Genomic DNA, 15,362 nt, shown 5'->3' on the forward strand with positions numbered 1-15,362 from the left:
CTGAGTTTCCTCCTTCACCATCCCATGCTGAGCAAGTATATTACCACCCCATGCTGTAGCAGTGGCTTTTGGTCTTTGCTAGTTGCAAGGGAAGGTGGGGCAGGGAATCTGCTTCATCCAAGATCTCACCTAAAGTCTCCATTGACGTGATGGGAAGTTTTGGCAACTATACTATACAGTCAGGTTCTGCATTTTCTCAACAAGGTAAAAGTTTAGTTATGAACCTACTACCACAGTAGAATCTCACTGATGAAAAAACAGAAATAAAAGAAATGAAACAGAAAAACTGCTTTTGTCTATACTCTAAGGACAATAACAGAGGTGACTTTCCCTATGATGTCAGAACCTTGGAATACTCTATGAGAGACTGTAAAAGACTCTTGAATAGGCACAGAGTTGCCCTTTCCCAGTTGCATTGGGCATGGATAAGAATAAAGCTCAGAAAAGTTTGGGCTGAAGAGCACAACAGCTGTTTTATCTGTTTTTACTGTTAGAAGCATTTATAAGTTTCTCACTGAATGAATTTTGTTGTCTCCTATTGGAAGAGTATGCTCGATTAAATAGGTTGGAACAGCACTTCTTATGATTTTAATGACTACCATGTAAATTATAAGTAAATAAAGTTGTGGGAAGGGTACTAAAATAAGTATGGCTGAGATCCTGCATAGGTATGCATATATATCATTGCTTGACTTGACTCACCAAACCAACCAACCATCCTTATCCTTAATGCCAGCAGCTGCTCAGAGAAGGTTTGTTTTGCTGGTGATTAAGGTGTAGAAGAATGACATTTCCAGCATCCTCATGCCTGCATGCTTCAGTGTGACAATGAATCCTGCTTCTGATTTCACACTGCAGATCAATGGTGGGAGGTGGCTGGAAACTTTATTCCGTTATGTCCTTACCACCAGAAGAACAGGCCTCTATCATTTGGTATGGCTGCTGGCTGTTAAGGTAGGTCTGGCAGGGCATTTGCAATCATGACAAATACCACAATTGTAAAGATGACTCCCAAGCAGTTACAAATATGTAAATCTAGCTTCTACTTTCATAACTGCTCAATAGGATACCAGATCATATCTAAATATCAATGTTCCAGTCTGAGTATTTGCCTTGGGCTTAGGTGTTCCCATCACAAAAAGAGCAAACTGAAATTCCCATTTCCTTATTTCCCTAAATAATCCCTATTTTTTTTTCCAGTCTCTGTGAGCCAAATGATATGCTTTATTATAATGTAGCAGATAAAGAAGTCAAGTGGAAGGACCAGTATGGGTCAGGCTATAACAGAGACAGAAATATATTTTTAAAATGCACACACAACAACTTTAGACTTCAGTCTCCAATGAGGTGAAAAGAAAGATCAGCGAAGCTCATCTATCTGAGACAGGCACATCAGTGATAAAAAGGCCCCACTCCAGGCAAATGGAAGATAAATTTACTAACATTCAACAGGAGGAAAAAGAATGGATCAATGAGAATTATGTTACATGATAACAAAGTAGCTAGGTGTTCACAGAATGAATAAAGAAGTAAATCATGTTTAAATAAGAAAATACAGAAAAGATTACAAGAGGCATGAATGTCACTCTAAGCAAAATTTATAGCTAAATTGAGACACAGGCAAGAGTATACTAACATTTTCTTTTACCTGAGCAAAGCAAGCTATAGAGCAATGAGTTTTTAAAGCTATACTAGCACAAGGGAAGCAAATTGGATGGGGATAAAAAGAACACTGAAGAAAACACTCTAGTTCTCTTACTGTTTGTTTGTTTGTTTGTATTTTACCTGGCTGAGATACTAGATGAAACTAGCATCAGCAGATTGTGAGGAAAGGCTAAGCAGGAGACTCAAGAACAAGTAATGGCAAGGCAACCAAGTAGTGGGATTATGGCAGGAAGAGGAATGTGTTACAGAGATGGAGGAATTGAGGGGGGGAAATTCTAGGCATGCAAAGCTCCTGCTCTAGTTTGGAGGACAGTACTAGGAGACCAAATCCGGAAGGCTGCATTGAACTTCGGATGTACAGGTGGCAAAGCTTCCATGATCATTGCACACTGACCTCCAGGGTATGTAGAACAGACTAACAGAGGAAACCATACAGAGAACAGAGGAAACCATTTGGGTTTACTTGTGAGTATAGTAGTTGATAATGAAAAGTATGGCATGTTGTCTCTTGAAAGGTAGGTGCATATCTTATAGGGGCATCCTCAGGTTGCACACATGAAGTCAATCTCTCCATAGACAACATTTGGAAAAGTTCCTTTTGGACTACATTTCTAAGAATCACCACGCAGCATGGCTAATGGCTATTAAAAGATGGTGAATAAAATCATGTATTGAGTGATGTCACAAAGTCACATTCCATACAGTTAACATTTTAAAATTCTTGTGTATAACCCTCCTTATATAGCATACAAGCAAACAGTTTTAAATTATTTAAATTTTAAAGCAATAAAAAATTGAACAGGCTAGAACATATTAACATCAACTGATTAAACAATTTAACAACTTGAAAAATAAACTGCTTTAAACAGTTCTAAACTTTAGTCAAATGTAATGTGATGAGTTTCATGGTTCAGCAAAGGGGATGGACTAGAATGCACAAGGCCAAATCTCAGTCCAATATCATAGCCTACTGGACACTGGCTATTGAAATTCTTAAACTGAACAGGCATTACCTGGAGTGTGTGTGTGTGTGTGGGGGGGGGGCAAAACATTGACATAAAGAATGGATAATGGCATCTTTTATTGAATCTGACAAATTCTATTTCTTGTTCATCCTTCATAACCACTTCCTGTTCTGACACCAAAAAGAACCGTGAATGATCAGGTGCAAGAGCAACTCAAACACTAGTCTGAGATGCTCTAAATGATCCAAAGGAAGACTGTGAAAAATCAGTCTAGCAAGCAGCAGAACTGAGAAGTGAAACATGCACAAAAGAGCATAGGCAAATTGAGCTAAATGGATACTGAAATCATATATGGCAGCAAGACAGTCAGGCATGTAGTGGCAAATATTTAACAAATACAACAAATTACTGGAGGAGGAAAGACAGCTAGAGTTCTGCTTGAATCAAAGAGTCATCCCTATTTGAAGGTAAAGTGAACATGACAATGGAAATGAGACACCTGACTAGATCTGGAAACTGATTGCTAAAGGATGGGATGGTTATTTGCCATGTCTAATACTAGAGCATGCTGTAGTTCAGTGTGCTGCTTCTGCTTGCAGAACATCTCATTTCAGCTCCCTGTAGATGATTTACAGAATATCTCTACTTGCATGCCATGAGAGTTATAAACCTGGATGGAAAATGTCTCCAAGACAATTGGGTAGAAGTGTTGTGTTATTTGTGCGTTCTCCCTCCTCACACATTCATTTTAATCATATTATGAACTATGAGTAGGATTTCAGAGCACACAACAACAACAACAACATTCTTCTATATTTGAATACAGGTAATATTTGCCTTAGAGGGATTGGTGATACACATTTCTAGGATTATCTTTCTTTTTCTAAAATGGTAATCTCTAAATCATTAAAACAGGGCAGTCCTATTGCTTATGTCAAGCTTATTAATTACATGACTAATACCTCCTGTAATCCTTAAATCTAGGTATAGCACTGGAATATTGTCATACAATTTAGAGGATTAAAGAATAATCCCAGGTATTATTTGATGTGAACAATCTCAGGTATTATGTGATATGAACAACTCCACTGCATTTCAGTAATTAAAAGGTAGATGTGGGGGAGAAGGAAATTAAGAAAAGAGACACTCCAAAGGAATGAATTAGCTGAGGAAGAAGTTTCACTGAATACTTCATTTTAATGTATTAGTGGTTCTTTTGTTATGTTAATTTATCTGACTCATGTCAGATTATGCAAAGAAAAATTATGCCTTTGTGATCTACGTTCAGTGTAAAGTACAAGAAAAATCAAGTGATTGAATACCATTTCAGTTTTCCAACAAGCTCAAGAGCCAACATGATGTAGCAGTTTGAGCATTGGACTACATGAATCCCTGCTCAGCCATGGAAATCCACTGGGTGACCTTAGGCAAGTCACAGTCTCCCAGCCTCAGAGGAAGGCAAAGGCAAACTCCCTGTCAACAAATCTTGCCAAGACATACTATAGTATGTTCCCATGAAAGGTTCACTTTAGGATCTTCATCAGAAACAACTTGAAGGCATACAAGAACAACATAAACTCAAGCAGTCTTGGTTGGAGGGAGGGTTGGGGTTTTGGGGTTTTTAAATTGTAATTTTTAATTGTTAAAAGGCCAATGCAACTTTAGGCTGCATCAATAAAAGTATAGTGTCTAGATCAAGTAGTAATAGAAGTACTAGAAGTAATAGTGCCACTGTATTCTGCTCTGGTCAGGCCCCACCTGGAATATTGTGTTCAGTTTTGGGCACCACAATTCAAAAAGGACATTGAGAAACTGGAGCATGTCCAGAGGAGGGCGACTAAAATGGTGCAAGGTCTGGAAACCATGCCCTATGAGGAACGACTCAGGGAGCTGGGGATGTTTAGCCTGGAGAAGAGAAGATTAGGTGGTGATATGATAGCCCTGTTTAAATATTTGAAAGGATGTCATATTGAGGAGGGAGCAAGCTTGTTTTCTGCTGCTCCAGAGAACAGGACCCGGAACAATGGATGCAAGCTACAGGAAAAGAGATTCCGCCTCAACGTTAGGAGGAACTTCCTGACAGTAAGGGCTGTTTGACAGTGGAACACACTCCCTCGGAGTGTAGTGAAGTCTCCTTCCTTGGAGGTCTTTAAGCAGAGGCTAGATGACCATCTGTCGGGAATGCTTTGATTTGGATTTCCTGCATGGCAGGGGGTTGGACTGGATGGCCCGTGCGGTCTCTTCCAACTATTATTCTATTTACACTGTTGGAATCTGCTTTGACTCCTTTGTGAAAAAGCAGAATAAAAATAAATATCATCATCATCTTCTTCTTCTTTTAATTGTTTTTTGTGGGTTTTGGGGGCTATGTGGCTGTGTTCTAGAATATTTTTTTTAATCTTACTAGAAATTTTCTCCACTATAAAAACAGCTTGACTGAAAGAAGGAAATGTAAATTACACAGAAGAACAACTGATGCCACCATTTCCACTGAAAGGTGAGTTTATTTATTTGGTGGCATGATCTACCACAAGTCTAGTATTTCTCAGTCATAATTATTCTAATGAGGAAGAATTAGAGGATTCATTTTTAATGTGAACATGCCATTAAGTATTCACCCAGGCCATCATTTCAAATATACACATTCTGCTGGACACAATATGGCAACCATGGGGACAAATAAAAATTACAGGAACATATATAAACATAACCAAAATGCAGTAAGACATTAAATTATGAAAAATATACTATCCTTTGTTGGCTGTTTTTACAGAGGACAGGCCTATATTTGAAGCCCATGTCCAGAGGGTAAGAATGATAAGAAGGGAGAACAGAGGCCTCGAGGTTGCCCATCAAAAATCAGCATCCAGATTTCAAACTGAGCAGACACACTTGCCATCTTGCCACAGTCTATTCCCCTGTGATGAAATGAACTGTATTTCTAGTCAATATATCTACACTTCTAAATATAAATCAATATATGTAAATGTATGCAGTTAATTGTGTTCTGTTGCTTCGTTTATCATCAGGTGTAAGTGGCTGCCTGTCTGACCTCTGAATAAAACAGTCTTAACGGAAGAAATTGGTCTAACTTGGTAGTGCTCATTTTATTATATTTTGCTATTTTGTTGTCTTTTTTCTGCTTTTAATCAGTCCTAGTTGCATTGAAATGTACGCAAGTACTAACCAGGTGGGGTATAATTTTTCAAATAAACAAATAATAGATAGATACATACATAGATAGATAGATAGATAGATAGATAGATAGGCAGGCAGGCAGGCAGGCAGGCAGGCAGGCAGGCACAGATAGATAATTTGAGCCCTAAAAGTAAGAAGAACATCCACAATAATTTGATTTGGGTTCAGAAAATAGCTAATATAATTTCAGTGTAACTCTGTAAAACAGCCAATGTGGTATAATGGTTTGACTATTAGATTATGACTCCAAGAGACCATGTAGATTACTCATGTGCTCTACATGGGGCTACTTTTGTACCAGGTTCGGAAGCTTCAATTAATTCAAAATGCTGCAGCCAGACTGGTCGCCGGAACCTTAAGGTCAGACCATATAACACCCATTTTAAGATCTCTTCACTGGCTGCCAATTAGCTTCCGGGCTCAGTACAAGGTGTTAGTTATTACCTATAAAGCCCTATATGGCTTGGGCCTGAGTTACTTGAGAAAATGCCTCTCCCTACACAATCCGCCTCGCACCCTCAGAACTTCGGGGAAGTACACATTGGAGTACCCTAAGGTGAGACTTGAAACAACTCACCAAAGATCCTTCACAGCGGTTGCTCCAAATTACTGGAATAAACTTCCGGAAGAGATTCGTCTTAGTTCCACCTTAGACGTGTTCAAAAAATATTTGAAAACACATCTCTTCCATTTAGCATACCCTCCAGACTCTTCTTGAGAAAACTACCTCCTCACAGAAGTTACTTCAAGATGCTGGATCACGATTAGATACAATGTTTTTAAGATGCTATTTTATTCTGTATTGTATTTTACCCTGTATTGTAATGAATATTTGATGTTGTGAACTGCTTTGATCACCTTGGAAAGGCGGTATATAAATAAAGTTTTTATTATTATTATTATTATTATTATTATTATTATGATGTATATAACAACCATATTATCTGAACTTTCTTTCAAGTGGTACAGCTGAAAGGTGCCATTTCCCCCCCCCCCCCCATTTTTAGTGTGATTACCACTCTTGTAGATGTGACAACAGTGGTGATGGTGGTTACAATTTCTCCTTTGCCTTTTAAAGGTCTGCTAAAAATTAATAACTAGCCAACTGTTTAAAGATGTTACTTGAATATATTAGTTTCTTCAGTAGGATTCATGAATTTCTTCATCAAAGTGGTGGAAAGGAGGCAAGAGATTTATTAAGATGAACAGCATAACAAAATGTTTGTTCAAACTGTTATAAAGTTAATGATGGAATAGTGAACAAGAATGTTAAAGACGTATCAGGATATTCCATATGGTACTACTAACTCTGATACTAAGGAAGAGAGCTCAGATTTAGAGGCGGAATGCAAGTAGTGTTCACTAAAGTGAGGATCTAGTCTCATAAATACTTTATCACACAAAGACTGAAAAGAGGAATTAGAGAAAGTTATTATTGCCTATGATTGTACCTTATCACATGATACTGTGTCTGCCCAGTAGCTGGGTCTGTAGTGCATCCATTTCTGAAGTGTTTCTTCTCATTGATCAGCAAAACCTGTCAATGATTCCCAATCTTAATGCTTTTCCATTGCTGATGCCGTGTGATAAGTTCTTCCTGAAAAGGAAAAATATTATTTATATGGTGACGAAAGAGACTGAATTATATGTTGGGAAGTTGGGTAATGAGCAGATGTCAGGTGAGAGAAAATGCACTTTGAACTGTTAATGTTAAACCAATGGGAATGCTTGGCATGGGATGGAAAAGAGGGGCTGTCCTGGAAACAGGATTGGTTTGGTTGAGTGATGGGTGTGAGGAGGCAAAGCTGTTTGAATTGCTATAAACTAAAATAAAAAACCAACAAAAATGCTATTAAAAATAAAGCTTTTAACATACTCTGTAAGCAAAACTGCCTTAGTCTTGACAGTATCATTTATGCTGTGAACAGCTATAATTCTTTAAATAAAGTTTCCTGACTGTTCTTGAAACTTGTGTTTCTGAACTGAAGACTGCCAGTGCATGACCGACAACCATATCATCATATAAGGTGAAGTAGCAGCCTCAGGTGGCTAATACTTTGATTTCATTGAATGGTGACAAGGACCAACCTCTTAGCGCCACTGGAGAGAGATGTAGAAGGAGAGAATTGTATGGGCCACATGTCCCTTCTATGACATCAGACCTAGTGTGCTACCTTCTTGATGTTCACCCAACACTAGTGCTGAAATAAGATACGATTACCATCCGATCTGCTTCTGTAATGAAGGGATGACCATCTTGACCTTTGCCTCAAGCAGCAGAGTTTCTTGAGCAAGCTCTGTGGATCACAACAACAGTAACTAGTAATAACATCTGTCAGATCTTATGGTTAACAGCCACTAGCTATTACAATATGAACTGCAAAAGGATAAACACACACAAATGGGCATACACACAAACACACACTTAGAAGGATAATTAAACCAGGAGGAAATCAGCAAATGGGTGGTGTATGGAACCTTGAGGCTATCCTAGACATTGTTCAGTGTTTTCATTTCTCATTACACTAAACAGTGTGAAACGATAGCTTATGAATAATCATAACAACAGAGGCATGAGTGGGATCATAAGAGACAAAGCTCACTGTAGTTGTAAAGTGTCACTTCTTTTCCCCAACAAACTGATTAGAGTTCAACAACTTCATTAAATCGATAGCAGCATGAAAACTCCCCAGGGAATAAAACACACACTTCTCCCCATCGGGTTACTGAGAATATTTTCAACAAGCATAGTCATTATTTCTCAACAACAATTTACTGTAAAATCAGCTTTGTAATTCAAAATTTTATATTTATGTTATATTCAAGTTTTTCTCAGTTTTGTTTTATTTTGTTTTTGGCAGTCATTTGTATATATACTATACACGGATTATTACACAAAATGAACACATTTTAATTATATCCTGTGCTTTCATATTGGAACTGAACATCAATAAAAGGCCACAGAAGCAGAATGTAATTATATGTGTATCCTATTTTTCTTGTCATATATTTGGATCAATGTTTCAACAAATAAACACCAATAGCTTGTGCCTTGGCCATCTGAACTGTACAGAAGAGCAATTCACACATCTTTCCTCTCAGTATAATGTTAACAAATATGAATTTTAAGCCAACGGGCATCCAATGTACATGTTACATAGCCAAGTTTCTCCTTCTGCGTATACTGAGTCTTTGCTAAGAAAAAGCAAGATACTGAAAAGTACAGGCTGCATCTCTAAATGCACAGGGATCCACTGTTCCAAGCATCAATAGAAAGCATATAGACAGACAAGAGTTTTCCCTCCTAGCATTCTCTTCTTCTGGAGGTCTGCCAAAATTCTGGCCCAGATTTCTACTGCTAATTGGCTGCTCTTGGCTTGAAAGCCTGTGAAAGATAGCATTCTTGGTACTCATAAAAATAATCAGCTTTTTCTGTGGGGATGGGAATAAACTGCATTGTTAGGGAAACAAATGAATTTCTCATTGTGCCCTGCATCAGCTTGTTTTAACACTACAGAATTCAGTACACATTTGTATGTGACACCAGCACTTAAACCATGAAATAATCAGGCTCCTCTTCAGTTTCTAAGATTCTCAACTGAACATTTTTGTACGTATTTTTAAAAATGTACTGTTAAATCTTGCTTTAAAAATAATGCTTTTTTCTTTTCTTTTCTTTCCTTTCTCTCTTTTTCTTTTTTACTATTGCAGCCATACTTGTGTTAGGAGCAAGGAGACATCAATGCTTGCATAAAGTGATAAGTGAGAGAGTAGAGCCTAGATAATGCATGTTCTTTTGTAATATGTAATAAAATTTATTTGGTCTTTGACCAGTATAAAACAAAACCACACAAAAACAGCGTATCAGTACAACAGTAACAGGTTAAAATATAAACTGATAATAGACTATACCTATACAATATCCAAACAGATCTTTCTACATGGTAATAAAATGACTATATGTCAATTGAGGGCGCAGTTTACAAACAATGTAACAAAATTTAGCCACCTTATGGGATACTGTAGAATCATTGTTATCCAATAGGAGGCGTAAATAAAAGGAGTCAGTTTTATCTGGGAATTTACTCAGTAGTGGGCTAATCAGTTGGTGACGAATATCTCTATAGAAGTGACAATAAAGGAGAACATGCTCATTGATTTCAACAGCGCCCGAATCACATGGGCAAAAACGAAGTTCAAAAGGTGTTTTTTTTAATCTACCTTCCAACATGGCCATGGGCAACACATTGAAACATGCCAGAGTTAAAGCCCTTCTAAACTTCGGGAGGGTAACATGGAACAGATATGGAGCTGGGGAGGGGACCAAAGCTTGAGCACTGAACATGGCATATTGTGGGAGGGAAGCAAAGTCCATGTTTCTTTCTACTTCTAGGATTTTTTGTTTAATAATAGATTTAGCTCGATCGGTGTCAAGCTTTAGAATTTCATTTTTGTTGAGACCTAGCTCATTTAATTTCTTGAGAAGAGAAATTTCCCAAGAAGATTTAAAAGAATCCAGAAAAATTAAATTTGTCAAACCTCCAGAAGTTTTATGTAATTTTTGCCAATAGGTAAGTATACTGATCCACAGACTAGATTCTATTTTAATAGTCCCAGCCTCCCTTCTAAGAACAGCATTCAGAACACAATGGGCGACCTGAAAGATTCTCCTAAGGAACTTAGTTTGCACATGTTCAATTACATTGATGTTACTATATGGTCCCAGTTGGGCTCCGTATAGAAGTTGAGGGCGAACCTTGGCATTAAACAGTTTGATTGCGGCTGGAATAAACTGAGCACCTTTAGTGAAAAAAAATCTTAGAATAGCTGTTATGGTTCTTTGGGCGTTACTGATGACAAGTTCTGAATAGACTGTTCTCCTACCAGAGGTATGAAATACAATCCCTAGATGTTTGAAAGTCTTAACCTGCTCTATGTGTTGTCTATCAAGTGTCCATTGTCTCAATTTGGGGCGGTGAGTAAAAGTAAGAATCTTAGTCTTAGAGGAGTTAATTATTAATTTCTCATGTTCTTTTGTGTCACCTTTCTATAGTCTATGTACTTCTTAGTCTATAAATTTTTCTTAGTCTGTGTACTGACTGAAGGTGTTTGTTTCCTTCTTTCCTAAAGATGTTACTTTGTCCTTCTCTCAGGTAATTAGCTAGCCTCTTTGTTTTCCTGTCCTTTGTTTTCCTCATGGAAGGAACATCCATGAAGTTCAAACCCAATAAGGAAAGCTGGTTTACACCCATACATGAGAGCCAGCCCCTGTTGTCCCCAGTGGTGGCATGGCCACATGAGGGACAATGGAATTTAATGGCAGCACAGTCACCTGCACATGCCACCATTAGGGACAACGCAGGCTTGCCATCCATGGATGCTTGAATCCGCAGATGGCAAATCCACAGATACTGAGGGCTGACTATAATCTCGAGTGTCCCATTTGACAGCAAACCAAACTTTACTTTGTATAATAGACTCCAAAGCAAAAGGGGGAAGGGACACAACCCTTGTTCCAAATAACAGCTCAGAAGGGCTATTTTGTCCACCATCCCTATATAGTTGCCTCTAAAAAATTTGGAAAAGACATCATTCCCATAACAAAAGCTGTTTCAGGGTGCTCAGTGATGTGTAATAATCTAAGGGATGAAACAGACTGCTCCCAAAGGGCAATTTGGGACCATCCCAGAACCAAGGCAAGCACATGCCCCAGCCCCTATCCACTCTGCTGCCAGCCCAAATAGGAGTGGAAAAGATCTGCTCCTTTTTGGGACTGGTAAAGAGCTGCCTTAGGCAGCCCCAGCACAATCCCAGGTGGCTTCTGGGCACTCTAGTCAAAACACTACACCCCTGGAGTGGCTTGAAGACCCCCCCCCCCATCTGAACAGGAGGCTTCTGGGCATGCAACATCAAAATTACACCCCCCAAGCCATCTGGAAGCCAGCTTTTCTGGGCCATCTTTTGGGTCCCTAAGTCACCCTATCCAGGCTGCATTCTCCATCTCAAAGTTGACCAACCTCACTAGGTCTTCCTTACCCAACCTCCTAATATACAGAAATTGAAGGGTCCTTTGCAAGTCTGAAAGGGAAAAGGCCATATTCAGCAGATGTACATCATCTGCACAAAGAAAAAAAAGATGTGATTCAATCATTTTATAGAATATGTAAGTCCCACCAGCCTTTAGTGTTCATTTTCTTACTTTCCTGTTAACCCATCTCCTAGCTCTATCAGTTTTGTTTAGGTCTGAAGCACCTCTCCATACTTATCTTTCTAACATCTTAGATCAATAACTGTCAGCTCTCAGGTCAAAACTCTCAGCCATGTCAAATGTTCAAGGAAACCATGAAACAATTCCAAACACAAAACTTTTGAGTACCAGGTCATTCTCCTCAAGGTGTACAATCAAAATGTCAGACAAGTGTCAATATTATTCAGTTTCCTCAAGTATATCCTTCTGTTCCAGGATTTAAATATCTCCATGCACCTAAACTCAACAGAGTGCTAAAACTGCTACTGCTGGCATGCTCCAAGAGGTTATAGAGTGCATGCTGAGGGCAGGGATGTTACTGTGGAGGGAGGAGAGAGATGATGAAAATCATTTTCATCTAGAACTCTTAATATTTGCTGTATTAGCATTTCCTTGGCACCTTTGCTTGCTTCTTTTATTGACTTCCCAAAGCTCTATTTCTAAATGTTTGACTGAAGTTTTAAGTTAATGCAATGACAGAAGTTTGAGGACTAAAGGGAAATGGCATTGGGGAAGCAGAATTCTAATTACAGTGGGTCCTTGTTATCGGCTGAGATTTGGTTCCAGGACCCTCTGTGGATAATAAAATTCGTGGATGCTTAAGTTCTATTAAATGCAATGGTATAGCAAAATTGTGTCCCTTACAGGAAATGGAAAATCAAGATAAGCTATTTGGAATTTATACTTTTTAAAAAATATTTACAAGCCATAGATGCTTGAATCTGTGGAATAAAAATCTGTGGAAAAGGAGGGCTGACTGTTTGAGGTAATGTTCTCATGCCTCCGTCCCTCAATAGCTATACTGAGACAGTTTTAGAATGAGTGAAATTATAGATAGTTGTTCCTGCGAGGGTGAATTGGTAAAACATAATGGTCAAAGATCAGTTTATACAACTGAACTAGACATTCACTGTTTCTTAAAGCAGTACATCAAGCGCACATGTAATTATGCATAGGAAACATTCAAATTAATCATCTCCCCACAGATTAGTAGTTTGGTTGGGAAGAAGCAGAAGGGCAACTGAATCTTGCTACTGGTCTCAAAATGTTGTAGAATATAATTTTAACTTTCGAAGAATACTGTACACATAGACTTCATCTAACCCTTAGAAGCAAACTGAATGTAGTGGATTTGTTTTTATATTGGGTTTAATATATGTATAGAAGTTGATTACGCATGTCTAGGGAGCTGTATTTGGTCAGGACATCCATCTTTTACAGAAAAGCTATAATGACAGAGTGATAAATGCATTGGCTTACTGTAGAGAGATGAAATGCTCGGCCATGTTTCTGTATCATGGTCTATAATGCATATTTTTACACACATATATGTAGCAGATCTGCTATAGAATCCTCCTAGTGAACTGTGAAGATGTGTATCAGAGCACTGGCAAGACCGTTCAATGAGCATTGGCGTCTATCAATGCACATTGACTTTTCCTAGCTGTTGTCTACATGAGCACTTGGAGCACCTGATGTGCATTGGTATCCACTACACATCACCCTCAGTGCACTTCACCGGCTCCATTACATGCAAATGCAATAGCAAGTACATTTCTATACTGCTTATCAGTGCACTTAAGCACTCCCTAAGCAGTTTACAAAGTGTAAGCTAATTGCCCCCAACAATCTGGGTACTCATTTGAGCGACCTCAGAAGGATGCAAGCCTGAGTTGAGCTTGAGCCCTTTTGTTGGTATTGAACTCGCAACCTTATGATTTGTGAGTGAGTGGCTGCAGTACAGGCATTTAACCACTGCGCCACCAGGGCTCTTAACAATGTCATAGCAGGCCCTTGATGACTATGAACATTGCAAAACTGTTCAATTCTATTTCGATATACATAAGTCCACTTATGCAAATGTAAATCCTATAATGAATTCCAGCTCTCATCTCTCTGAAACACACTGAGCATTTTTCTCAAACCACAATATAAATTGTCTGCTCTTTTGTTAAACTACTATTTATTTATTCCATTTCCACTCTAAAAAGCTGGCTTTCAAAAATTATCATGAGATTGATCTTCTACTTACATTTTCTCCCTAAATTTGTTTCATCTCAAATGCAAAAATATACTTCTGGTGCTCTCCACTTTGACTTTTCATGGTGAAGTGTGCACACATGAGATGCCATTTGAGAGAGTAGCCAAGTGTGATGACTTGAAAGATGCTCCAAGGGCTGGCAGCAGGGCAAGTTGGTTACAAAGCCTGCCTATTAGTTTTCCGTCCTTCACATTCCTTTGCAAATGCCAATGAAGGCTGCATGTATTAATGAAGAATCACTGGAGCATGAACTAATTCCTATGTCTGTAATTTTGTCCCAGCAAATTGGTGTTTAATTGTCTGCATGAAAAGGAAAAAAAATACCGGGTGTTACACTGTAGCTAAAGATGAACTTGCTGATAGTCATCAAAGACAACAATTAAATGTCATGTTTATTGTCCATGATAGATCTCATCTTAGTGTGCTGCTTCAGGAAAAGAAATTGGTTTGGCACACACATATGTATGTGTGTATGTGTGTGAATATTTTTTAATTAAAACTGTTTAAACTTACCTAAATGAAACAGTTCACACACCCTTCTACATGAGAGAGTATGTGGCACACAAGTCATTATCTTCTGTATGGCACATTGTTCCTGAAGGACTTGTTGCAAACTAAGGATGGCTTCACTATTTCTATGAAAGGCCCAAAAGAAATTAAATCAACCTGGCTACAGTTTTCCTCATTCCTACTTAAAGGTGATAAAGTAGAAGACCTGATTCCTCTTCCATTTTACTCTTTACAGAACTGTTACATGGACAGTTTTAAAGGTTCACAAAGTTTACTGAAGCCAGTAGACAAATTTGATCCCTCATGGCAGGCAATGTTTACTAAGTCTAATGTGAGGTGCATTACAACATTTAGGGAATTATGAATTGTCTACTTTTGAACTGAAATGTCATCCTTTTAATATTTGGGGGAGGGAGGCAAAATGGGTAGGATTTTTCTTCCATTAATTACACAAAAGGCTAGCACTGTGTGAATAACAAACTAAAGAATAGCAAAAGAGTTAATTGTAGCTCACCCAAAAATAATAATATAATGTACAATATTTAATGATATATAATAAAAAATAGTTCAGAATCAGCAGAAGGGGACAGATTAGTACAACCCCACTCCCATAAAGGCTCCAAATACAGTCACCTCTTTGAACTCATGGAGGATCCGTTACGGACCTCCTGCAAGTTTGAAATCTCATGCATATTCAAGCCCCATAGGCTTGAATGAGGGGGCATCCCATTAAGGT

The 15,362-nt window shown here is 38.3% G+C and overlaps 1 long non-coding RNA gene across 1 annotated transcript; it reads right to left on the reverse strand.

The window, feature by feature from the left end:
* Window positions 1–7,339: 7,339 nt before the first annotated feature.
* Window positions 7,340–14,409, reverse strand: LOC121921374. The gene is made up of 3 exons (XR_006101927.1): window positions 14,108–14,409; window positions 8,050–8,125; window positions 7,340–7,425 (listed from the first exon to the last, which is right to left on the reverse strand). It is a non-coding gene; the product is annotated as an uncharacterized LOC121921374 (long non-coding RNA).
* Between the last annotated feature and the right edge of the window lie 953 nt (window positions 14,410–15,362).

Source organism: Sceloporus undulatus, chromosome 2, assembly GCF_019175285.1.
Source record: "Sceloporus undulatus isolate JIND9_A2432 ecotype Alabama chromosome 2, SceUnd_v1.1, whole genome shotgun sequence".
Lineage (NCBI taxonomy): Eukaryota > Metazoa > Chordata > Lepidosauria > Squamata > Phrynosomatidae > Sceloporus > Sceloporus undulatus.